Source organism: Anas acuta, chromosome 1 (genome assembly GCF_963932015.1).
Source record: "Anas acuta chromosome 1, bAnaAcu1.1, whole genome shotgun sequence".
Taxonomy (NCBI): Eukaryota; Metazoa; Chordata; class Aves; order Anseriformes; family Anatidae; genus Anas; species Anas acuta.
In genome coordinates, this window is record NC_088979.1 from 174723443 (window position 1) to 174747090 (window position 23648).

Here is a 23648-nt window from a genome sequence, read left to right on the forward strand (position 1 = left end):
GAAAAAAAAAAAAAAAAAGTAATAGCATTACCTGTCAATTGAAACAGAAATAGACCTTGCACACAATGACATGCAGTAGAGTTCTTGCTCCTTTGCATTTACAATAACTATTCGTTTTGCTTACCCCTTTCAATAACTTTAAGCAATGAAGTAAAAATCAATAAATAAATTAAGACTAAAATCCAGCACATTATGAAAACAGCATACTCACAGTCCTCTGTCCAAATGTCTAAGGGTGTTACTGGGCATAATCACTCATATGAGGACACAGAAACCCGTACCAAATAGGTTCACTGAAGATAAAACACTATGCCCAGAAAGATAACAAATACAAGTGGTGTCTTTGGGGGATTATCTGCAAGGCTGTGAGCCTTGCAGCTACAGAGGCAGGAGATAAATGGCACTGGCAAATAGTTTAAGGAACTTGCTTCTAAAGGACCATTGAGATTTTCACTGTTCAGACAATAGTTGTGGGGTCAGTGTGTTCTTCCCAACTCTCCTGAGTGCGTTTTCTTTTTTTCCAGCCAAGGACTCAGAGTTCTTCCAAAATAAATGGTGCAATCAGGTACATACATTAAAATAGGGAAGGAAAAACCAGAAACATTCAGTAGGCATTTACAGGAAAAAAATAAAATTAAAAAAAAAAAATTGCAAGGTAAAGTCTGTTCTTACACACTCAGAAGACCTAAGACACTCAAAAGCAGAAAAAAATCACCTCTGGCAGAGGAATACCTAAACGCTAGTCCTTGTCACCTTGGTCTTCTACTTGCCCTTATGTTATTACTTTGAGTAACTGATCACTACAGGAGTTTTAGAAATCCTGCCCTAACCCACAGCTATTTAATAAAGACAAAATATCGTAGGGTGACTTGTTTGACTTTTTAAGTGGGAGACAACTTTTACATTTTTCAGGAGCTCTTCCACTGAAAGTGTGTAATTTCTCTCTGCTTTTTGCTAAAATGTATTTGTAGCAAGCAACAGATGAAATCACTTATGATATCATTCCTTCCCTTGAACTATCTACATAATTCAATACTCAAACTAGAACTCAGAGAGCCCTGAAATAGATATTCAAATGTGAGCTGAAAACACTTTTTCGTCCGCAAACCCCAGTCACTTATGAACAACATATTCAATTCTGTTCCAGATGAACAAATCTGAGCATGAAATTTGAAAACACATTGGTGGATCTTTGGGTAAATTCAATTTCTGCATCTTAATAATAATAATAATAATAATAATAATAATAATAATAATAATAATAATAACAAACAATAATAATAATAGTCTTTAGGATTAATAACAGTACTCACATGAAAACCTAGAGGAAAACAGAATGACTACATTAAAATGAGGAACTGCCTTATTAGAAATTGAAGCTCAAAAATCCTGAAAAACTACCCAAAAGTTGAATGCTACCAAAAACTCTCTTCCCTTCCCGCTTCCAAATACCTTTTTGCACATCGTCCTAACGAAATTTAGGGAATAGGGGTGCAGCTACTCTCCACTATCTGACAGATGCTACTCTCCTTTACTGACACCAAGCAGTAACAATGTAAAAATGACTGAAACACTTTAAAGTATGGTCTCTACTCATGGTGTTTTGAATAGATGTTAATTTTTTGCCTATTTAGAAATCCAGGAACTGTTACAAACAAAGCAGCTGTCACAAAATAACAACCTTGTGTTTTTTTTTTTTTAATGTCACAGCAGTCTTAGTTAACAATTTCTGATAGTGTTACATAGCCCTTTGGTAGCCTATAGGATGATAAACTCAAATTTACTTATTACAAACTCAAATATTTGAATCACAAATTCAAATATTTATATACATGTCAATAATAACAGTGGTGACACATTCAGATCACTTTATTATATTGCCATAAAATCATTCAGAACAAAAATAGAAGGAAACAAGCAACAAGAAGATATTAATTTCCCACAAGAATGCAGGTTTTAGTTAATTTTATTTACAACTCATTGTCTAATTTACTTGCAGGCTCTTATAAATTGTCTCAAACTCCAGATAGAGATATAAAAGTGCTATTTAAAAATGGAGTTGAACGATTCCTACAGAACCTGAATTAGCTTTTTCAGCATTGATTGTAATACACAATTCACTAGAAAATACAGAATGCCTCCATAATTACTGAGCTATCCATCACCTAAAATTGACAACCCCATATAGTGAATCCATCAAGAGAACACTACACAGCCAATATGCTCGAAGGTACATATTAGTGACAAATGAAATGTTCAGGTAATTAAGAGTCTTGAAATGAAATTAAAGCATAACTGTTGCAATCTATATCTAAAGGATATATGAAATGCTGAACACCCACACAGAAATAACCTACCTGACTTGTACAATGGTAAATCCAAACAGTTTGACGTCTAATGCCAACATTCACAAGAGATTCAATTTTTTTTCAGATGTGAAAAGCACAGCCCAAATTTATTCACATGCTGAAGCAATCAAGCTGCCCTTAGCAAACATCAGAAATGAAATGCATTAAATCAGAAGCAGCAATTAAACCCTTTTCTTCAAATATATTGTTATTCCATTTACCACAAAATCAACATTCGAAACAAAGCTAGGGAAATGGCTTTTGCAAAGTCATAAAGTCAAATTTAATTTGTATCCTCGTTCTGCATAGCTACCCATGGAAAGCAATATGGTTCTACAAGAGAAAATTCAGAGATCATCCAATGGGGTACAACCATTGCAAGTTATGTATAATCTAATGCCAATATTGCTCAAGAATCTACAATTTTACGTATTAAAGGCAGTTGATAGGACTGCAAAGGTATAGTATTTAGAGAGCAGTTTACTGAAGGACAGTGATTGTAGCACTCTTGTTTCCAGATCAGACCTTTTGGTCTTACTTGCAGTGAACAAACAGTACTTTGAGAGCTGTCCATTAATAGCAGCTAAAAAGACGAATTAATTTACTTTTTTTTTTTTTTTTGTGGGCAAAATAAGATGTTATGTAAATTACTTCTCATCTTCAAGGTTCTCTGCAGATCAGGCTCATTAAAATTAGCTTTTATGTCAGTGCCACTCCCTTGACGTCAGTTAAATTATTCCCAATGCACTTCCATGTGTGATTAATGTCAGACATAATAACTTGCTAATCACAATAGAAAACCATACAGTTGTCTCCTGTTCCTTTCTAGGAATTATAAGAAGGCCTGCAGAGGTTGCAATGTACTTTAAGCCAGGGCAAAACACTACATTGACTTTTTTTTCAGTAGCAGCTGGAAAATTGCACAGTAACACAAATTTTGAGGGTAGAATTCTGAATTATACAAGTTTGGTAAGATGCAATAAAAAATTAATGTTTGTGATTGAGAAAGAGGAAGGACAATCTTGAAATAAAGATGACTAGTATAGAAATAGTGCACCTGGAAATAAATACATTTGCTGGTGCCATTTGACACATAGGTTAAGAAGTCAGAGAAAACTGTCATGAAATGCACTTGATGTGACAAGTTTTTCAGCACTATTTTTATAAGAATTGGAAAATGGGATTGAACTTGATCCCAATGGAACAAATACCAAAAATTCCATAGAAATACAGCAGAATACAAAAAGAAAACCGAAAATTCAAACTGGTTGCAGTGATCTGTAATGTGATCTGTGAACTGACTCCAATTCCAAACAAAAAAATAAAACTGAAAGAAGGCTGAGGAAAATGTTTCATAAGTCAGTCACTTCCCATTGCAGTTTCACGCTACTGAACTAGTTGTCCTAAAGTTGTGTTGTCATTAAAGCCCTGCTGGTGTGAGCTGCTACAAAATGGACTCTATGGGTGTGGATGAACCAGTCACCAGAACACAGCAGGCTCGAAAGAGCAACAATACGTGGTGAGAGGGAACATCTGAAAGCATATCACACACTGATGAGCTCCAGAGACTCATGGCTCTGCTACACCTGCAAGAAGTGGAAGAAGCCCCAGAGCCTGCTGAGCACAGGTGCAGCCAGCAGCCACGCCAGCTCTGACAGAGGGCTGCGTGGGCCAGGCCACACCTGAGGTGACAGCGGTGGCTCTGTGCCCACCCGGGGCCATGAGGGCAGGGGGAGAGAATAAACAAGTGTACCCTGGGGACAGTTATCTGCTTTTACTAATCATTTGATCCTGTTCATAATAAAGGCTTAATTAATAAAACCTTTTTTAAGAGATTTTCCCTGTCATCTGCCTCTCCCTGATGTGCTTCCCTAGCAGGGAAAAGAGACTTTAAAACTGAGTTTGGATCCCCTAAATGAGATCAGGACCCTACCTCTACCCCCTACACACCCAGACATGCATTACACTACCTGCAGAATAAGGTTTTCTTTTTCAACACATGGTTTTGTTCTTCAGACAGTTTAAGTCATCTCAGGTAGCATGCTCAAATAATTATTTTATTAAGATTTAGAAGAAAAGACACTACAAACACCAAGACATTATCAGCTCAGATCTTGTATTAAGGGACTCCTCTAGGTTCTTGGACTGCCAGATTTCTGCAAATTCTGTAATTCTGGCTTGAAGTGCACTGTAATTTATACCCACCAATACTTTATGCGATCTTCAATAATGTTAATAGCAAAACACACCTTTTCATGCCTTTCAGCAATAAGATCCTGCAAAACACCACTCACCCTTAACTCCAATATTGCTCCATCATTTTTATTTTTTTTTAAAGTAACACGTTACATAAACCTCATAGTTAACATCTGAGGACTGAACTGGCAAGGTTCCTAAACAAGTAATGCATTGACAAAGAAATTGAGTTCCATTAGAATTTCCTAAAAGGTTTCAAACATAAATATTATACAAAGAACAGTTGTTCATCGGTCCAAAGAATCCTATATTTATTGAAAGAAAATTCCTTGTACCATGAATTTAAAGAAGGAGGTGTTGTGTTTAATGAGGAATACACCAAGATATTCCTATGCTTTTCACACGTGCCTTGATGTTTCTAACTGTACCAGCTTCACTTTCAGGTCGTTCATCAGATCACTGCATCTTCTTACTTGACCTCATTATTACTGTTCATACAAAGTGTGTTTGTGCACCAGGCTGCTTGTGAGACACAAAGAGCTGCTCCAGTGAAAATTAATTTATAAGCATATTCCTAAGGAATCATCTTAAAAATGGAATAAGTTAAAACAGAATCTCATGATAAGATCCTTTCCTCTAATTTGGAAAGAGAACTTTTTTTTTCCCCCTGATTTTTTAGTAAGCAGGTAACAAAAATAAGGAGCAAGGAATCATTTTCAGATGCACTGTATAGACAGGTTGTTTTTAATGGAGGGGAAAAAAGGACCCACTTTCTGAATAACTGAAAGCTGGTTTTTTTCTTTGACAGGATTAACTTTTGCTACTCTTTTCACACATATACACCTGAAGTCTTTCCAACTGGCATCCGCTTTAACTTTCGGGCATTCTTAGACTAGTTTTCAGAAACTATTGGTGATATTGAGCTGTCAACCCATAGTTGGTTAAGCAAAATGCAAGCTTTTCTGAGGACAAGTACATCTTCCTCATGCTGCTTATATGTATGCACTTTCTTTGACAAGACTGGATAATTGGTGATTTTCTCTGGAAAAGGAAAAGAACTTGCCTTAAAAGACTATTGTAACATGAGAGAAGGAGGCAATTTCCTTACCCAACTTCTATGCCAATTACCAAGCTGTGCAGTTTACAGCTCTCGGTTATTGGAAGCTAGCACCTGCCAACTGTCACCACGTCAACAGAGGAAAAAAGAGAAACAATAATGTATATATACACACTTCTGCAGTCAGAATTAACACAAGAAAGCACTATTTGCAATTGTCTGTAAAACCATAAGAGAATGTTTCTAAAAGTCTGACAAGGAGCATCTCTGCTTTTATATCACATTGAAGTCAGCAAAGATTTAAGCCCAAAACTCTAGGAGAGCAATAGAAGAAATGGATCTACAATGGATTCCTTCATTGCTTTCAGCTGTCTTCCAAGGCAGCCTTCTAGGTCTGACTAACAGAAAAACAAGAATACAGATGTTTCTCCTCATCTACATGCAATAACTGCAACTAAAAAGCTCATCATTGTGAATGTCCATATCCTCCCACAAACCAAGGGAAATATAAATTAATTGTCAGACCATGATTCCTCCCTCAGAAGTCGTTTAATGATATACAGTAAGTCACAAATGCATGCCAAAATGTGTGTAGTATGCCAAATAGGAAAGATCATCTTTATTTGGAAACATAACGTATCAGTATACAAAGAGCAACAAAAGTATTTAAAATATAACAGCAACTACTCTACTACAAACATTTAGAAAACAAGGCATTTTGTGCTTACAAAAGCGAAAGGTTTTAACAAAAATGTAGTCCATACTTTGAGAACAGTAACTCATCAAGCAGCTTCTGTTTGGCTTGAATTAAATTTTCAGATTATTTTTATTGAATCTTCACATAATGGTTAAAAATAACAATCCTGCTATTTTAATTTGCATCATTGATTTGGTTATATGCTCTTGTACTTAATACAGGAAAATTTGCCTTTATCCAGTATCAGTCTTCATCTTTCGTTGTTAATTTCTCCAGAACATTTTGAGAGATGACAGGCTTACAGTTCAAATTATGAATTGGGTATCAGGTTTCCACATTACTTGCTGGGATCAGGTGAAACTTTATTTTGGGCTGGCAAACCTTGCAAGATGCCGTTGTTCTGAAATTCCCGTTTCACCTAACAGTCAGCATGCCCACACACAGACTTCCAGAAATGACCAGGTCCTCCAGTTCTTGGGTGTCTGCAGTCACTGAACTTTGCCCTTGACGTGAACACAGACCTTGAAAGCCACCTGCCAGCAAGCAGACAGACAACTTCACGGGTAATCATGGTCCGAGCCAGAGGGATTTGGAAGGGCCTAGCACGGCAACTGCAGGAAGACAAGAACGGGCCGCACTCCTGCAGTTTTGAAATCAGCTGCAGATGTCTGTTAAACTTGTGAGCAGTCTTTAACCAGTCCAGGGGAAAAGCAGACTATCTATTTCAAATTAAACTCATGCAGATATCTTTAGAGCGAGGTGCAGGACAGAACAGGCCAATTAAGAAGCATGTGTTAGCACTTACTACCTCTTCCCTCCTCTGTCCCAGCTTCTCATCACTCTGCCCCTAGGAGTGTGACCAACCAGGAAAGCCCAAGAGGCTCTCTTGGGACCACCAAGAGCACTCCCAGGGAAGATGAGAGAACCATCCAGGCCAATAACCAGGCCTGCCAAGTTTGAACGGGCCATGGATTCAGAGACAAGCATGAGAATGGTACTATTTTTCAGAAAGATTAAGTAATGTTTCTAAATATTCCCCCAAATTCACCCACTGCCATTTTTTTTCTCACATGTACTAAAGGGATTCCCAGGGAAAAATCTCAAATGAGAATGAAGTGGATGGTAAAGTTCAAAGGCCTAATCCTAACATTTAATAAAAGCCTTCTCTTTTAAATGCCCCTCTATTTAATTCTGAAAAGCACTTACTGAATTTTGTGTTCTGACAAAAAAGACATACATGTTTATGCCTGACAGAAAAATGACAAGCAACAGCTGGGCACAGCTGATTCTCCTGGGGCAGGCAAGAACTTGGTCCCAGATTCACCGAAATGCTGCCTGTGATTTATGAAGCTGAACAGGAACTACCTTCCCAGTAAAACAAGATTTCCAAAATGTAGCTTATTATCTACTCAGGTAATCATACTTTCCTTTAACAGAGTTTCCTTTGAATTATTTTATTATTTCAGATTACAATGTCTCCAAGTCTAACAGCCAAATAACTGCTATGTGGCTGGTGGAACACCCCATTCCATAGCAAAGTATCTACCTAGTAGCCATACAATAAATATTTCCCTTTTTATAAAAAGACCTCTGTAAAAAAGAGATTAGTAACACATTAACCAGGGAAATTCCTGAAAGTCAGACCAAGAATACCCTAAATGTTTGCAGTGCTTTATTTCAGACAGTCACAAGGAAGTGTCAGAATAGTTCTGCTTGGAGGAGTTGTGAACAACAAGGGATAGGCACCAAACTGCTGAACCAAAAATTTCATTTCAAGGTGCTGCATATCTTTCACTGTACTTACATCAATCCACCAGTAGCAAAATCTTTCGTCATACTGGTCTGGTAGAAGAATGCCTGTAAACTGACAAGTTCGGTAACATAAAATACTGTAGGTGCATAGATAACTAAATAGTAACAGAAAAGTAACTTGTGACCAGTTCTCATTGCTTTATAACATTACAATTCTTTTGACAGCAACCAAAAAGGCAAATATATTGCTTCCACATTTTCCTTTCTTCTCCTGTCACTACAGTACCACTAAACGTTAGTATAGATACAGAAAAGAGTTCTTGGTGTAAAAACAAACAAACAAAAAAAAAAACATGCACAGGGAAAACGTCAGCAACTCTTTGCAAGCTTTATCGAATCACTGTCAGTATAAATAGTGTCAGCTAGCAACATTGCCAAGGATAAAATCTTCTACAAAACGTTCAGCAGGCCAGCAAAGCATCCCACATGAATGTAAATAAAATTGAGTATATAAATATATGGTAATACACTTAAGTGCAGTTATTTCAGAGTTGTTCTGGCTTAAATAAATAAAATCCTAACCCCCTGTGTCTCCAATACATGCACAGTCAAGGTCTGAATGACACTTAGCTGTTGTAACTACAGATATGAACATCACATTTGAGTGGAGTTAATCACTCTGAAGAAAAAAGAAAAAAAAAGTCTTTATATCTTTTGAAGGCTTTAAATAAGATCTCATAGAAATAGGACAAAACAGGTTTTATGGTTCAGCCACATTTAAGACTGGGTCAGCTGGTCTGTAGAGAACCCACAGAACCTATTACAATACGGGAATGTGAGCGGAAATGGAACAGCTGTGTTTTATTTATAAATTTGTGCTTTACATGTATTTATAAATTTGGGCTTTATTTATAAAACCTGTGACTGTTTTTTATGACAAAACTTTCTTTATGTCTGTATGTTTCTGTAGGACTCCATGTCATTCTGAGCAGCAGATTCACAGCTGCCATTTCCACAGCAAAATACTTGGTTTAGTGAGATTTATCTTTTCATGTATCTGTTCTGTACAATCAAGCGCAAATTAATCTTTCTTCTCAGGCATACCACTTTCCTCTAGGCCCCCAAATCATGCTCTGAAAGCCTAATAAACTAACTGATAAATCACTGGTAATGAAAATGCAATCAAATCTTTTTCATTCAAAACCCTTTAGTCATCTTGAGTATTCTTAACTAATAAAACACAGATACTTAAGATTATCTGTTTCTCTTTCTTTAATTTAGGGGTATTTATTAGATGTAACTTTCTTCTTCAGGCCACTATCTCCAGACAAATAGAAGTGCATTGGAAAATAAATCTATATAGATATTTTTGTGCTAATGTAACAATGACTGCGTAAAGCTAGATCAATGTATCATATGTGGAAATTACATATTTTTTCCATTATGCAATTTCAAATAATATTAATTTTTTGTTTATGCTTTCCCAATTCTCATTTTGCAAAACCCAACTGGAAGGAAGTTAATTCTTCATCTAAACCACTAATTCTATGCTTACACAAATAAACAGTTTCTACTGAGGCAGGAATATCGACAGAAATAGGTTGTGATGTAAACCAACTGAAATATATTGCAATTTTTCAGTTAATGCATCAATAAGTTTTGCAAAAATGTGCTCTTCAATAGGGCTGATGAACATCAAGAAATGAAAGAAGCAATGAACTATGATAATGAACCAAGGAACTGAGAATCTTGTTCAGCATTCCCTCCATAACTCTGAGTATAAGCCTTTTCCCTCACATTGACTTAAAAAAAAAAATAAAATACTGTATCCATCTGGCAAGACCTGAGGCAAAATGAAAATGGGAGATGCTTAAACAACCAAGTGTAACTGAGCTGTCACCCCAGTTATTTAGAAGAGTAGTCAGCATTGGCACTTCTTGCCTTGGCAGCTCTTTACTGATATTTTTGCAATAGCGGGCACATTTCTTATGTGCTATGTAGAGAGTCAAGAAAGAAATTAAAGTAATCAAGAAAATGCATACAGGGTTTTTTTATGCTCAACTAACATGGAACGTGTGCATCAAGCACTGACTTCAGTTTACGACTTTCAAAAACAACCTGTAGCAGTCAAGCAGCTGGCTACTTTTGCCATTGTGACAGCCTTGTTACACCTTTTCTGAGATACCATTGCAACATCTCAAGTTAACAGTGGATACTTCTTCAAAACATAATTTGTTTAAAGAAATGAGAAGTTACAGGGCCAGAAAAGGTCAGAAGGAGAAAGTATATTAAAGATAAAGAGCAAAGAGAGGCAGAGTTCAAGAAATGACAAGAACACAGGGAAAATAGTGTTCCAGAACGCCTGCCTTCACAAAATCTATTTCAACAGCAGCTGGCATCTGTTGGAGTTCCTTTATAATAAAAATCTGACGTGGGAACTGTTCAATATTCCAAAGTTGATTTTCATAGAAGAAATGAACTGTAGACAGCTGATGAAAGGGAAGCTTGGCCTCTTGCTATAGTTCAAAAGAGTAATGCACTTATTCTTCTCAAGAAGAGATTCAGAAAACAAACAAACCAAAATGTACATTTCTAGTTGCTCTTTCTCATCTATCTTAATCATTATTTTCCTTTTGCTTTACTCAAAATTTTTCATAATGGAAAATGCTATACTTCAGCTATACTTTAGCTAAAAGTATTACTAGCAACAGCAGTAACACTGAGTCTTCTAACTCCTAGAAACACTAAGCCTTCCTAGAAACACTAAGCCTTATCAACAAACTATCCTACTGGACACTGTAAGAAGTTCATTAATAATGGTTGGTAAAGGAAAATACAGAGTTGATATTCAACATTTCAAGATATTTTGCTTCTTTTCAACTTTATTTTAGATTTTACCAGTGAGTAGATGACAAAATAAATGACTGCCTCTATCAATACAAAGCCTTTTCAAGAACAAAGTTCTTGTTTCAAAGAACTCATAATAGTTTTAAAAACTTCAAAAGTTATCTCAAATGAAATCTTTGTTAAGACATAAAAAGCTGTTTATCTTTTTGCACACAAGAAAAAAATATTTTTTTATCCTAAGCTGTGATTAGGCTTGAAGATGAAAAGCCTAAAGAGTAGTCACAGAGAAAAACAAAACTACATGCGAAAAAGGTGAATATGTTAGTCTTAGCATCAAAACAGTCTGCAAAAAATAGCGCATACATTACTATATCACATATTGCTTAAATTGTAAATAGGCACTCCAACAAATCTTTGGGTTTACAGAACACAGAAGTTAAAAATTACTTCTTTCCCAGCTATGGTTAAGTCCTGAATTCCCACATCACTCTGCCCATACACGCTTTTAGGAAGATTCTGTATGTATGAAACTGTTTTTATACACTCTCTCACATGAATTGCAATATTCAGTTTGTGATGCAAACCACAACTCCTCCATGTTCCCCATTTCAGACACCACACTACTAAATTACTGCAAATGTTATTTTCATAACATCAAAAGGACTAGCTTATGTAAACAATATATTATGGTGCAGTGGTAACTCCACTAGTCACAGTTTTATTCAGATCTCAGTTCACCAAGAGCCTTACATCTTATTTTTCTAAGTATCTCTAAAAGAGCAGTAACAATAGAAAATTAACATCAAATAAAAATAGTTATAAAAAAGTTATATATATAAAAAAAAAAAAAAAAAAAAAACCACGTAAGTATAATCACAAACTAATCCAACTCATCAGACATTTCATTTGCCAGCTCAGAAACCCACAAAACTTAGCAGGGTGAGTAGAGTAGAGTAGAATAGAGTAACTTACTAAAAAAAAAAAAAAATACAGTATATGATACAGACAGAATTGCTGATGTATCTTTATAATTAGGACTACTTAATTTAATAGACATTTCTAATGTTTACTGTTACTTACAACTTTGGTAAAGTAACCGTCCTGTCTGTCATCTTTGCTTTCTGCTAATGCTTATACACAAGCACAACGCATACTATAAACTTCATTGAAAAATATGTTGAGAAGTTCAATTTTAAAAGGAAACAATGGAAAAATAATAATAATAAACTATATTCTTTCTTTCTTTACATTAAAGTGTCTAAAACACTTCAAAAAACTTAGTATGTTTTGAAACCATCAAGGTAGGCATTGAATTAATGCATTTTTTCTTGCATCTCTAAAAATGGACCAAAAATTAACCAACTTCTAAGAGGAAAGTACTGTGTGGAAGAACATAAGAAACACTATGGGCTACAAAGAAGAGTAAAAGTTGAGACCAATACCTGGTAAAACTGCTGAAAAGGTGCCTGCAGACTGAAGACACTGGGCTGATTTAGGAAATCAAGAAGAGGAAGCTTTGGAGAATAAAGAAACATAAGTTGAAAGAATGCTGACAAGAAAAAAGCAAGGAGAGAAGGGACTGACTGAGGGGAAATAAATAAATAAATAAATGACATATTTGGAACAGTCAAGACCAGCAGTAACTAACAATTGAGATTTTGACTGGCTCCAGAAGGATAATGAGACTACTACTAGGAAACATGTATAAAGGATGACATGAGAAGGACTGTGCTTGCAGAGAACTGGCAAAAGAGCCTTCATCCCCTATTACAGATTCTCTCTAAAGCTCAGAATTGAATGAAGGACTCCAGTTTTTCACCCCTTCTCCACAATTAGAAATACCTGTAGAAACCTGTGACAAATTAACCCATTCTGCTTTATTACTGATGCATTTAAAGGGAACTGCACTTTCATAATGATATTAATTCTTAGCTAAGAGCCTTTGCTCTTAGGAAAGCAAAATAGGAGATCCAAATTCTCCTATCCTGTTGATATCACTGTGGTCCAATACAGTAAGACAAGAAGAGATTTACTTTGAAAGCTGAAAAGTTTATAGTTGTTTTACTATTATTATTATTATTATTTATTTATTTATTTATTTATTTTTATTTGCTTACATTTAATTTTCTTATTTTAAAAGACATGAAAGAATATTATGAATGTTACTCAAACACTCGAAAAGTCATAAAGTGACAAACATGTTGCCTGTGCAACCTTAACTCATTTCCTTTGAGCGTGAACATTTTAATACAATATTTAAATAAACACATATGGTTTCTTCAAAGTTACCTTGCCTCAACCAGTGCACAGGATAAACATGCACAGAAGATGAAACAGGACCTAGTGTAGGCAGGACTCTTGTTACCTATTGAAGAGACAGGTATGTGTGTAGTGAATGCAGAGGGCTTGCAGAAAGAAAAAGGAGAGAGACTATACTGCCATAAATGCACTGGCAGTTAAAGTCCTTCATGTTGTAGTCTCCTCCATCCCTCCTACCATCACACACACACAATTTAAACCAAGATTCCCCCAGTTTTTAATTAACTGCGATTTCCCTTTTTCCCATCCACTCTGCAGACACATTCAAATATATGTGGAGCACTCAGGACTGTTTCTAAACACAGTAGCCCTTGTAACTTGAGAAAATACAGAAATACTGCTATTTACAATGGTGGAAGCTTTAAATCAGACACCAAAAATGAGTGAATGCTTTTAACCTAACCCTCTCTGTGTTCACCATTTGTAAAAGTCTTGTCTCACCTTAAGTAGCGTTTGATAAAGTTAAAACTGTCTGTGAGGCATTCTGATCACATAATGATAAGCACTGTAGCAAAGCCCATACAGTTGTTATCAGTTCTGTCTTCAAAGCAGAGTTGAGATATGTAAAGACGAAAATAAATCATGGGCTCACGTACTGATCAAGGAGAAAGAAAACCAAAAGCAAAATACTGAATTTGTGTTAAGTGAGCTCCATCCATCCTGTGCACTGAATGAGGCAGGGTTCCTGCAGAAGAAAAAACAGTATGTGACCATGTAGTTAAGACTATATCAGAGAGACATGCTCAAAAAGCCTCTTTTAAGTGCTTTTGTTGTTAAAAGTGTAGAGTTTCTTCTTCAGAAGGTATGTAAGATCCTTGATTTGAGGTCCTGTGAAACCAAGTTCTTGCATAACCATGCAGCTGTGTTGAGGCTGTGGCACTTTTCATTGTCTGTCTGAAGTAAAACTGAAAATCTCATGATGGTTTTGAACAGCACGGTAGAGAATACAACATGGGAAAGGTCAGAAGTCTTTTGCTTAACTACTTATTTTTATCTTTTTCAAAATTTAGGGATGGATAAGGTATATTCTGATACACTGTCAACTATCATGAAACACAAATACAAGATGTAAGCAACTGATGCTAATACATGTAGATAATACATATTCAGAGACTAACAAATAAACATACAAAAGCTCCATAATACCAACAGGCTTCTGCAGCGTTACGGAAACTTCTTGTTAGAGAACTTTTGGTCCTTCGTTATTTACACAAAATGGGCCAAAGCTCACCTGGACATAGAGATTTGTACAAGAGAGACGTGAAGAAGCTACTAATGATAAAAACGGAGAATTATTTAAACTTTGAGTCATTTCAGCATGCTTTCCCTTGTGCTTATGCAGTCTCAGGTCCTCTGCTTGTTATTTGTACTGTTTTAAGAGTAATTTCATACAACAGACTGACGCGAAGTAATGTGCATCTCTGCACAGGTGGCTGCGTTTTGGGGTTGTTCATTGCCCAAGCTGTACACACACCTGTAATTACACACGGGATTGTCGTCCAAACCCTAAGGCTCCCATTAAATATCTTTACGGCCCTTAGTATAATGACCCATAAAGCTGTTCTTCCTGCACGGGCCGTGGTTTATTCTCATTACCGCATGGTGCAGGGGCGGTTACCTGGGCAGGTGGGTGTCCCAGCAGGAGGGGGGGGGGCGTTTGGGGGGACAGGTTGGGACCCAGGAGGGTGCTCCTCGGGCGTCCAGGACCCTGGGGCTGCAGCTCGGCCCTCGGGGGGATATTTTGGGGAGCCCAGCACCGGCAGCACCCGCGAGCAGCGCTCCCGGCCCCGCCGCCGGCTGCTGCATCGCTGCCATTTGCAGCGAAGTGACACAGAAAAGGCGCAGCGCGAGCGTTTCGCAAGGAGAACCGCACAATTAAGCAGCACGTTATCACCATTTTTTTTTTTTTTTACTGCAGGAAGGCGCAACGTGGGAAAAAAAATAAAAAAAAAAAATCGTTAACCCGCCGCACACACCCGCCAGCCCTGAGACACGATCCCTGCAGCAGCAGCAGGGCTGGAGCGGAGCCTCCCTGCGGCACCCCGCGGCTGCGGCACCCCCGCACCCCGCCAGGTGACAGCCCCGGGGATCCCCCCCCGCGGCATCGCTCCCGGCCCCGCCGGCCGGGCCGTGCCCTACCTGACAGCCGGGACGTCGCCCGGGGGCGTCCCGGGGGGGCTGCGCTCGGCTCGGCCCGGCTCGGCTCGGCTCGGCACGGCTCGGCTCGGCTCGGAGCCCGCCTGACAGCCGCCGCCCCCCCAGCCGGGGCCGAGCGGGGCGCGGGGAGCGGCGGCGGCTGATTGGCCGCGGGTGATGTCACTCGGGCGGGAGCGCGCGGGGGGGGCGCTCCCCCCCTCACCTCAGCCGTGTCCCCCCGCCCGTGTCCCCCTCACGGCCACCCCTGTTCCCTCCTCACAGCCACCCGTCTGCCCTCCTCACGCACCCGTGTCCCCCTCACACCCACCCGTGTCCCCCCCCAACCTGCCCACCTCTCCCCCCACACACCCACGAAATGGCGTGCGTTTGCTGGAGCTCCTCCGTCTTAATTTCTGTATTTTTTTTTTATGGCAGAGGTGTTCCTGAAGGGGCTGCCTGCCCCCCCCCCCCCCACCCGAGCTGATGCAGAAATCAGAGCTTCCCCCCTCAGGGAAAGTGCGGGGACCCCAGGGTGCTCTGTCCCGAAATAAGTGCGGGGCTTGCTGCATGGTGGAGGACGGGGGGCAAAGATGACCCCCTGAGATGGGGAAGCGGCGAATATTGTGACAACCGTGCAGGAAGGGCTCGGGAGGGATGTTACAGAGTACCTGAAGCAGCAGGAGGCACGAGTTCCCAGGGTGCATGAAACGGCTTCTGGAGGGAGCTGCGGCTGAAACTGGCCCCTTAGGTATCTGCAGAGAGGGGCATGTAACACCCAGGCTCCAGCTGAGAGAGCACAAGCAGCACTTGACCACAATATCCCACCCATGTGGCAGTAAGGACCAGAGACAAATTCACCTGAGCCCCCCACTGCTCCATGAATAATCCTTTCTGTTGGGACAGCCCCCAAAGGGCATCTGTTCTGCCCTAGGAAGAAACCGGGTCTCTGCAGCAGCAAGGCATATGGAGTTGTTTTTTTTTTTTGTTGTTTGTTTGTTTTTGTGCAGCTAGTGGTAAAGAGGTGCCAGAGAAATTAAGGCAGGAACACTTCACTCGCAGCCATCCTCTCAGCTGGTTACTGCATGTCTGAAAGGATTTGAACTCAATCCCCTAAAGCAGAAGATACCACTGACCTTATGGCCTTACAGTCTGCAGATTACAGCAAACATCGTTATGACAATTAAAATGAGATCACGCTCTCACAAGCATAGGGGGCAGAAGCTTGTTGTTCAGTGAACAAAATGATAGATCATAAAAAAAAAAAAGAAAAAAATAGATTTTCATTTAATCATTCCAGCGTCAGAGATTTAGGCCTGGTCTTTAATTCCTGTGTCTTAATCCAGTGCTGAGCACTGGATGCGTACGCAAACATGCAAAGAGGAGGAGAGCTATCACTGGGGGTGTGCTCTGAAAGCAACAGGGACAGTGGTAAGATGTGCATGCCAGAGAGCAACCAGGGTGGTACAAAGACACAGAAAAAAATGGGAAATAAAGAAGGGAAACAGGTTGAATTATACGTATTGGCAAACAGTATATAGTAGGAGAACAGAAGGCATTTAAAATATTAATAAGCTTGAAACTAGCAGAGACTTGATCTGAACCATGTATTTTAGATGCCTTAGCTGCTTCCTTACGGTGAGGACCGTAAAACCATTTCAGCCCTTGGCACAGTTTAGAGCAGTCTCAGGACTGCTCCAAATGGTGCGCGGTTCCAAAACTGCCTCAGGGTGCATTTTGCAGCTATGAGCACTAAAACATGAAAGTCAACTTTAGGATGAAGATTTGCTGAAAGGAGCACTGGGCTGCTCTGCATGTCCTTGCAGATGTACGACACAGGCAGCTCCATACTGCAGCAGTGCATTTAATATTTACCATACCCTCTGAAGGACGTTATTCCATAACACTCGGTAAATTTAGTTTCCGATTTCACTGCCAGAAGTTAAGATGGCTGTCGTACACATTTTGAGCCAGGGTAATTTTTTGCTTAAATATACCAGTGGGTGTCTCTGCACTGCACAGAACATCCCTGCCTCTCCCCTTGCTCGATTCCAACATCCCTCACTAGCGCCAGGCACTCAGCAACGCAAAGCAGGAACAGAAAACATACGAAAAGCAGAAACATTGTGGATTCAGCACCCGGTGCGTTTGTAATCATCAGCTGCCAGTTGCTCTGTTCCTACAATAAGTTTATATCTGCAGCTCATACACGTACCTTCATCCCTGGGTGGCCGATTCCTGCGAGGAATTTGCTTCCTGAAAAGAGGCAGAAGTCATTTAGGATCCAACCGTCCGCAAGACAGAGGCATAGATGGAGCCAGCAGCTCCCACGGAGGAACAGCAGCCACTGACCTCCCTTCATGTATCCTGCAGCAAACACTCATGGCATTCACCACGAGAGGAAGGGGTGGCGGGGGAATATGAAGCAAGGACAACAGCTTTCCGTTATTACAATAAAAAGGAGACACAGGCCAGCATGAGCTTTGTGCACCCCTACCCAGTCTCAGCAATCTTTTAGAGGATTAATAAGATTAGAAGCTCCTATTGTTTTGCTAATGGCTGTTTATTTCAAAAAGGGCTTTTCTTGTAAACACACAGAAATGACCATATGCTGCTCCATGCTGCAGTGCTGCCTTGGACTACTACTAAAAGCAAACAAACAAACAAACAAAAAAAAATCATATCCCAACTGGCAATTTTACAAAAAGGAACAATTAATTTGCCCTTTGACTATTCTGCTGTGGGGCAGTTGAAGGTAGTGCATTAAAAATGTCTTAAGAGTGGTCTCTTAGAAATACCTTGCCACAGCTACGAAGGCTAACAGTGTAATACATCCAAAAATCTGTGGTTATTCACTTTTTTTTCTCCTTATTGAATTTCAGATGTATATTTGCAGAGATAATTTGAACTCTGACCACATCTAAGCCTATCGCCCATAAAACTGATCATGCAAGTTCCTTTTCATTGCTCCCAAATGGTGCAAAATACTTCCCATGGTATTAAAATTTTTCAAATGAAAGTAAAAACTTTAGTCAGCCACCACTGAGCTGAACAATACTCTCGTTGAATTCCAAACTCTCCAAAGTGAATGATGTCAGAAAGGTAATTTTACTTATAGGCTTTAAAATACAGCATATGGCAAAACCTACACTTCAAGATAGCTTCTGTATCTGTTTTCAATGCCTTTTGCTGTAATAATTCAGGCTATTATGTCCTGTGCTTGATATCTTCTGTGACTTAAATGTTTCTGGAAAATGATTCAGACAGTTTTGTGGATGTAAAAGGACAAAATTAGGTAACTTTAATGAGAAACCACTAATTTAACCATGTCTTTCAATGGGAATACTGTCTCTATATCCCTCCACAGGAGCTATAGTAGGGATTTGAGATCTGTCAAAAAAAAAAAAAAATGTAGGTTGGAGCTCGGACAGAATTTCCTATACATGTACAAACAAAAATATTTTTATCTAATGAAGAAGTGGAAAAGGAGGGAAATTCAGAGGATGACATGAGAGCACGGTTACACTCTTGATTGCTGACTGGTACTGTGAGCTCTAGATGCCATTCCTTTTGGACTTCAGGTTACTGTGCAGTACGCTGGGGTTTTGTTGAGAACCAGTCACATCGGATCGGGTGCATATAAAATGAGCTGTTCCTCTCAGCAAGCAGATCTGCACTTTCCCTTGAATCTAGCTCCATGGATTACTGTGTTTAATTTCTCCATAAAATTGTTTCTCTATAAGCTATTACCAGGATTACAAGTTTGTAGCAAAGGAGACAGTGAATCAAGCCCCTTCAGAGAAGCAGAAGTTGCCCTGAGTCTTGCCAGAGTCAAAAATACAATCTCTCATCAGTACATATTCCATTGATGCATGTAGCTCGATGCATATTGCTGCTTACACTCACATACTACAGCATTTCCATACTAAACCAAAGGAGAATCACAAAATTAAAAAAAAAAAAAAAAAAAAAAAAAAAAAAAGTGACTCTATATTGGCTGTTTTTCTCATAAAAGTAAATACCTATTAATGCCAACAGTTACTAATTTAGCCCAAGTGAGAGACAATCGTGAATATAAAATTCTTAAATTCCTGACAGTCGTACACATTCAGAAGAGATTTCAGTTTTCCTCAGGTATACATACATCTGTATGCATAAATACTATACAAAAAGGATAGTAATTACTGAAGTTGCAAGTCAAACACTTGAAGAATTAGTGTTACCTTAGCTTTATCACCCTTCTCTTATGCTTTTCCCGAGTCTTCACTTGAACTCAGTATTTTTTTCTACAAATTCCTGTCTCATTTAGTGCACAAGGTGAACATATACAACTTCTGTTTGATATTTTTTTTCTATTGTTTGCCAATGACACTTTTCTTGCAATAACACAAGTAGGAAATACTGCTGTTCTTTCAGCAACATTTTTAGGGAATTATGTAACACATATCTGTATGCTGCTTTTTACTTGTTTTTGTAATAAAGTATTAATTGGATACAAAAAGAAAATATTAATTTACTTCAAAGGAGAACTGCTGTGTAGTAGGGTTCAACATACCTGTAAAGGCTGCAAGATGCTTCAGATTTCTGCAGATCATTGAACTATTCTTTGATGATATTTTCAGAAGCTCTTTTTGAAGGAGCATTTCTGGTGGGAGAAGACTCTCAATCACAGTAGGTATTTGGATATTAGCTACTTAGCATTTGCTATTAGGTACTTCCCATTAAGGTGTGGCAGACACCTCATGGACTTTCAGCACATTTATTTTACTCTCATTAGCCTGCTAGTCATCACATATCAGCAACATAGGGTTTAACCTCCCTGTTTTCCTAAATGTAACCTGAAATCAGTCTGACAAGACAAGGTACAGAAGCAGACAGTCCCTGATTATGGGAGAAAAAGGTTAATGCTAAAAATCCTATGGCTACCTTCATCTGTTCTGTTGTTTGCCATCAAGGTCAGTGTTTACTGGCTTTCTTGTCGTTACTGCCCTTGTCTTCAGCTGGGAATATTGACGTGTCCATGTCGGGGCTGGAATGTTCTCACAGTGCTTGCAGAGCTCCTGTGAGAAGATTCAAAGTTGTTATACAAAACAACTACAATATCAAGTTGGTGGTTAAAGATGAGGCCAGGTTCACTGCCTGCAAGCACGACCCTAATATATTTGCCTGATAATCATCAGTAGAGGAGTTAGGCTGTATCAATAACAATATACTGGTGTTAAGGTATTTAGAGTAGCATCAAAATGCATCCCTTAACACTAATATAATAATCATTTATATTTTTATTTCTATTTAACGAGCAGAATAACACAATTTAAGCATAACTCTCTATCTATATCTTTATTTTTTTAGTATCCTCTCCTAGGTGACCTAATCTGAGGTTCATCACTTGTCCTACACATAGTACAATTTTTCTTCCTTCTGTCCTGATAAGAGTGTACATTGTGTGAATGCCTTAGCATGTTTTCATGTGATCAATATACCTTCTCCAATGCGTGCTTGAGTCCTACAGCTACAACCTAAGTGATGCAGGAATTTGCCACATATCTACTAGTGCTAATGGCAATGCTAAAATCCTCCATGGGTGAAATCTGTATGTTTGCCTCACCTTAACTGTGTGTGGACATAGATCAGATAAATTAGACACAGGCACACACACATACATACATGCGTACCACTATGGACAAATTCATTTAGAACTGATTTAATAAATAAAAAAAAAAAAAGAAGCTAAAAAAAAGTCTGTGTCCTAATTTTCATCCAGTACAGTCTTTAATCTTCTCAGCAATGTGCAGCTAAACTTAATTTAAAGAATTCTCATGAGACTGACATAAATTGGTTGCCCAGCAGTCAAGATCATCTAGAAAGGCTAATCTTTAAACTACAAAGACCAGGAACTTCCACATCAAAAGATTATACATTTTTCACTCGAGCTTTTCAAGCAAGATGTTAAAGGACACAAAAGTAAAGAAATAAAGACAGGCAGATGTAAAAACATGCATACTTTAAAAGGCTCATCTATTTTTTAAAATTTCTTCACCCTCTTTCTTCACCCTCTTGAAAAAAAATGCATTTCCAATACATTTACAAATAATTTTGCAGAATTTTTTAATTAATTAACTCAGATTAAACAAACAAACAAACAAACAAACAACAACAAAAACCATCATTAATTGAAGACTCGAAGAGATAGAAATAACTAGTAATGAGAAAACATTGTGGGCAATCAACTAATTCCTGTCCTTCAAACCCACTTCTTTTACTTGTTGTCCGGGATGAATATAGCTAACTTAGATTTGAACATTCTGTTTCTCAGTTCCAGCATTTGGAATATTATTGGGCTTAATTTGCTCATATATATATGCATTTATAATATGTGTGTATATATATATGTATATATATATATGTGTGTATATATATATATATATATATATATATATATATATATATATATGACTTAACTACTAACACATTTTGAACAGGATTTATGAACTGCTGTCCCAAATCAGACAAGCCATCCATTCAGCAGTAGCTCAAGCTCTTTGTTGATAGCTTGATAGCTTCATTTTATTAAATTTCATCAAATTAAAACTTAGAAGAAAGCTCTTTTATGCATGTGGCATTTGGGTTTACTGGGGTGGGAGAGGGAGGCCTTCAGAGAACAAATGACATACCCTTGTCCCAAGTTCAAATTATTTTAGGACAGGATGACTCGCCCCCTGGAAGTTACCTGTTACCTGTAGATATCTATGAGAGGTAACTTTTTAATCCCATGAGAAATGTTACCTGTGAATCAGTAAAGATTACTGTTGAGAAAGATACTGAAATGTTCTTAAAAACTTTGATTACGTGAAAATTTAATTGACATTTATAAAGCTCTTTCTGAAACTACTGTTGTAACAGTTGTGATCTGTTTTGCATGATGTGCTCCAAATTTTCAAGTTTCATATGTTTTAATGTTAGGAAGCATGTTAAAATATTTCCCCATTTTCAGTGGTAGAAGATAGAGCTGCCAGGGTTTCCATCAGGAAAAATGACACAACTGTCAGGAGCCAGCAGTATGCCTTTGCAACAAAGAGGGCCAACAGCATCTGGGCATTAGAAGTGTTGCCTGCAGCTCAAGGGAGGTGATCCTTCCCCTCTGCTCAGCACTGGTGAGACCCACCTGAATAAAATATTATGATCTCATAAGGTTAGGAAAAATGGATTATAGGCACATCACGTTTTCAGGTTGGTGGTTTCTTACCTCCTATCTTTAGGATACAGAGTAGAAGTCAATAATTATCATTTAGACTAGCAAAATTTCATTCCTTAAGGTAAATCTTTTTCAGTGGCTCCAAGAATGACGGTATCAACCTTATTTATCCACCTCTCTACTTTTTAATTTTTTTTGATAGAAGTGATGCTTCCATATTTACTCTGTACAGGTTTGCATTATGCTGTCCACGTTAATAGCATCTGAAGAACTCTAAATCTTTTGGCCAAATTCAAAATATTGAAGTGCCAAAGCTACGTTATTACACATTTTGTGAAGAAAGGGCAAATAGAAATACTTTGTAAATGGCTTGAAATACTTTCTAAGAGTGTTATAATACTTTTAGATTATTTAATTATCTAGATTATTTTGATTAATACTAATATAATACTTTCTAAAAGCTGTGTTCTGTTAAAGATCATAAAATCTCCATGTGACAGAGTGTCCCTAAAGAAACCCTAAATTCACCATAAGCTGCTTCCAAGATAACCTGTTAAACTTATCCCAAAGGGAATTCTGCCTCAAATGCTGTAGGATTAGAGTGGAACTGCTTCAATACTGAGATATTTCATGGAGTGAAATATGGGGACAACAGCCTAGTTTTATAAGGTCCAGTCTGCTCGGTGCATAAACCATGCCAAATTCATATCTGAAATTCTCTCCACCACTACGTGGTTTTGTGTTTACATGCTGCTGCTTGTATGCTTTTATTCTTGATTAACAGTTAACCCTGACAGACCAAAAACAATAAAAGCACAACAGAAACAGAAATTCTATGACAAATTCAGTGTTATCTTTATAATATTTCATTTAATTTCACCAAAGCTGTAAAAATAAGTGAAGTCAGATGTTACAGCTCTGAGAGGTTAGTATTTGTTTCTTGGTGGTTTGATATGTTTTCTGTTTAACAGATGCTGTACCTCAGGGGAGGAAAAAAAATGACAATTACAGTTTATAATTAATGCCTCTTTAGTTTTTAGTTCCTAACATTTTAGTAACTAAACACAACAATAATTACACCGCAGTACATGCAATTCCTCCATT

At 38.2% G+C, this 23648-nt stretch overlaps 1 protein-coding gene across 1 annotated transcript in view; it reads right to left on the reverse strand.

Moving 5' to 3' along the window:
• The window catches only part of CNTN1 (contactin 1), a 249365-nt gene extending 233871 nt beyond the window's left edge, over positions 1–15494 (reverse strand). Inside the window, exon 1 of the mRNA XM_068669412.1 lies at positions 15356–15494. The gene's annotated coding sequence lies outside the window, so the exon portion shown is untranslated. The remainder of the gene's footprint in view (positions 1–15355) is intronic.
• Between the last annotated feature and the right edge of the window lie 8154 nt (positions 15495–23648).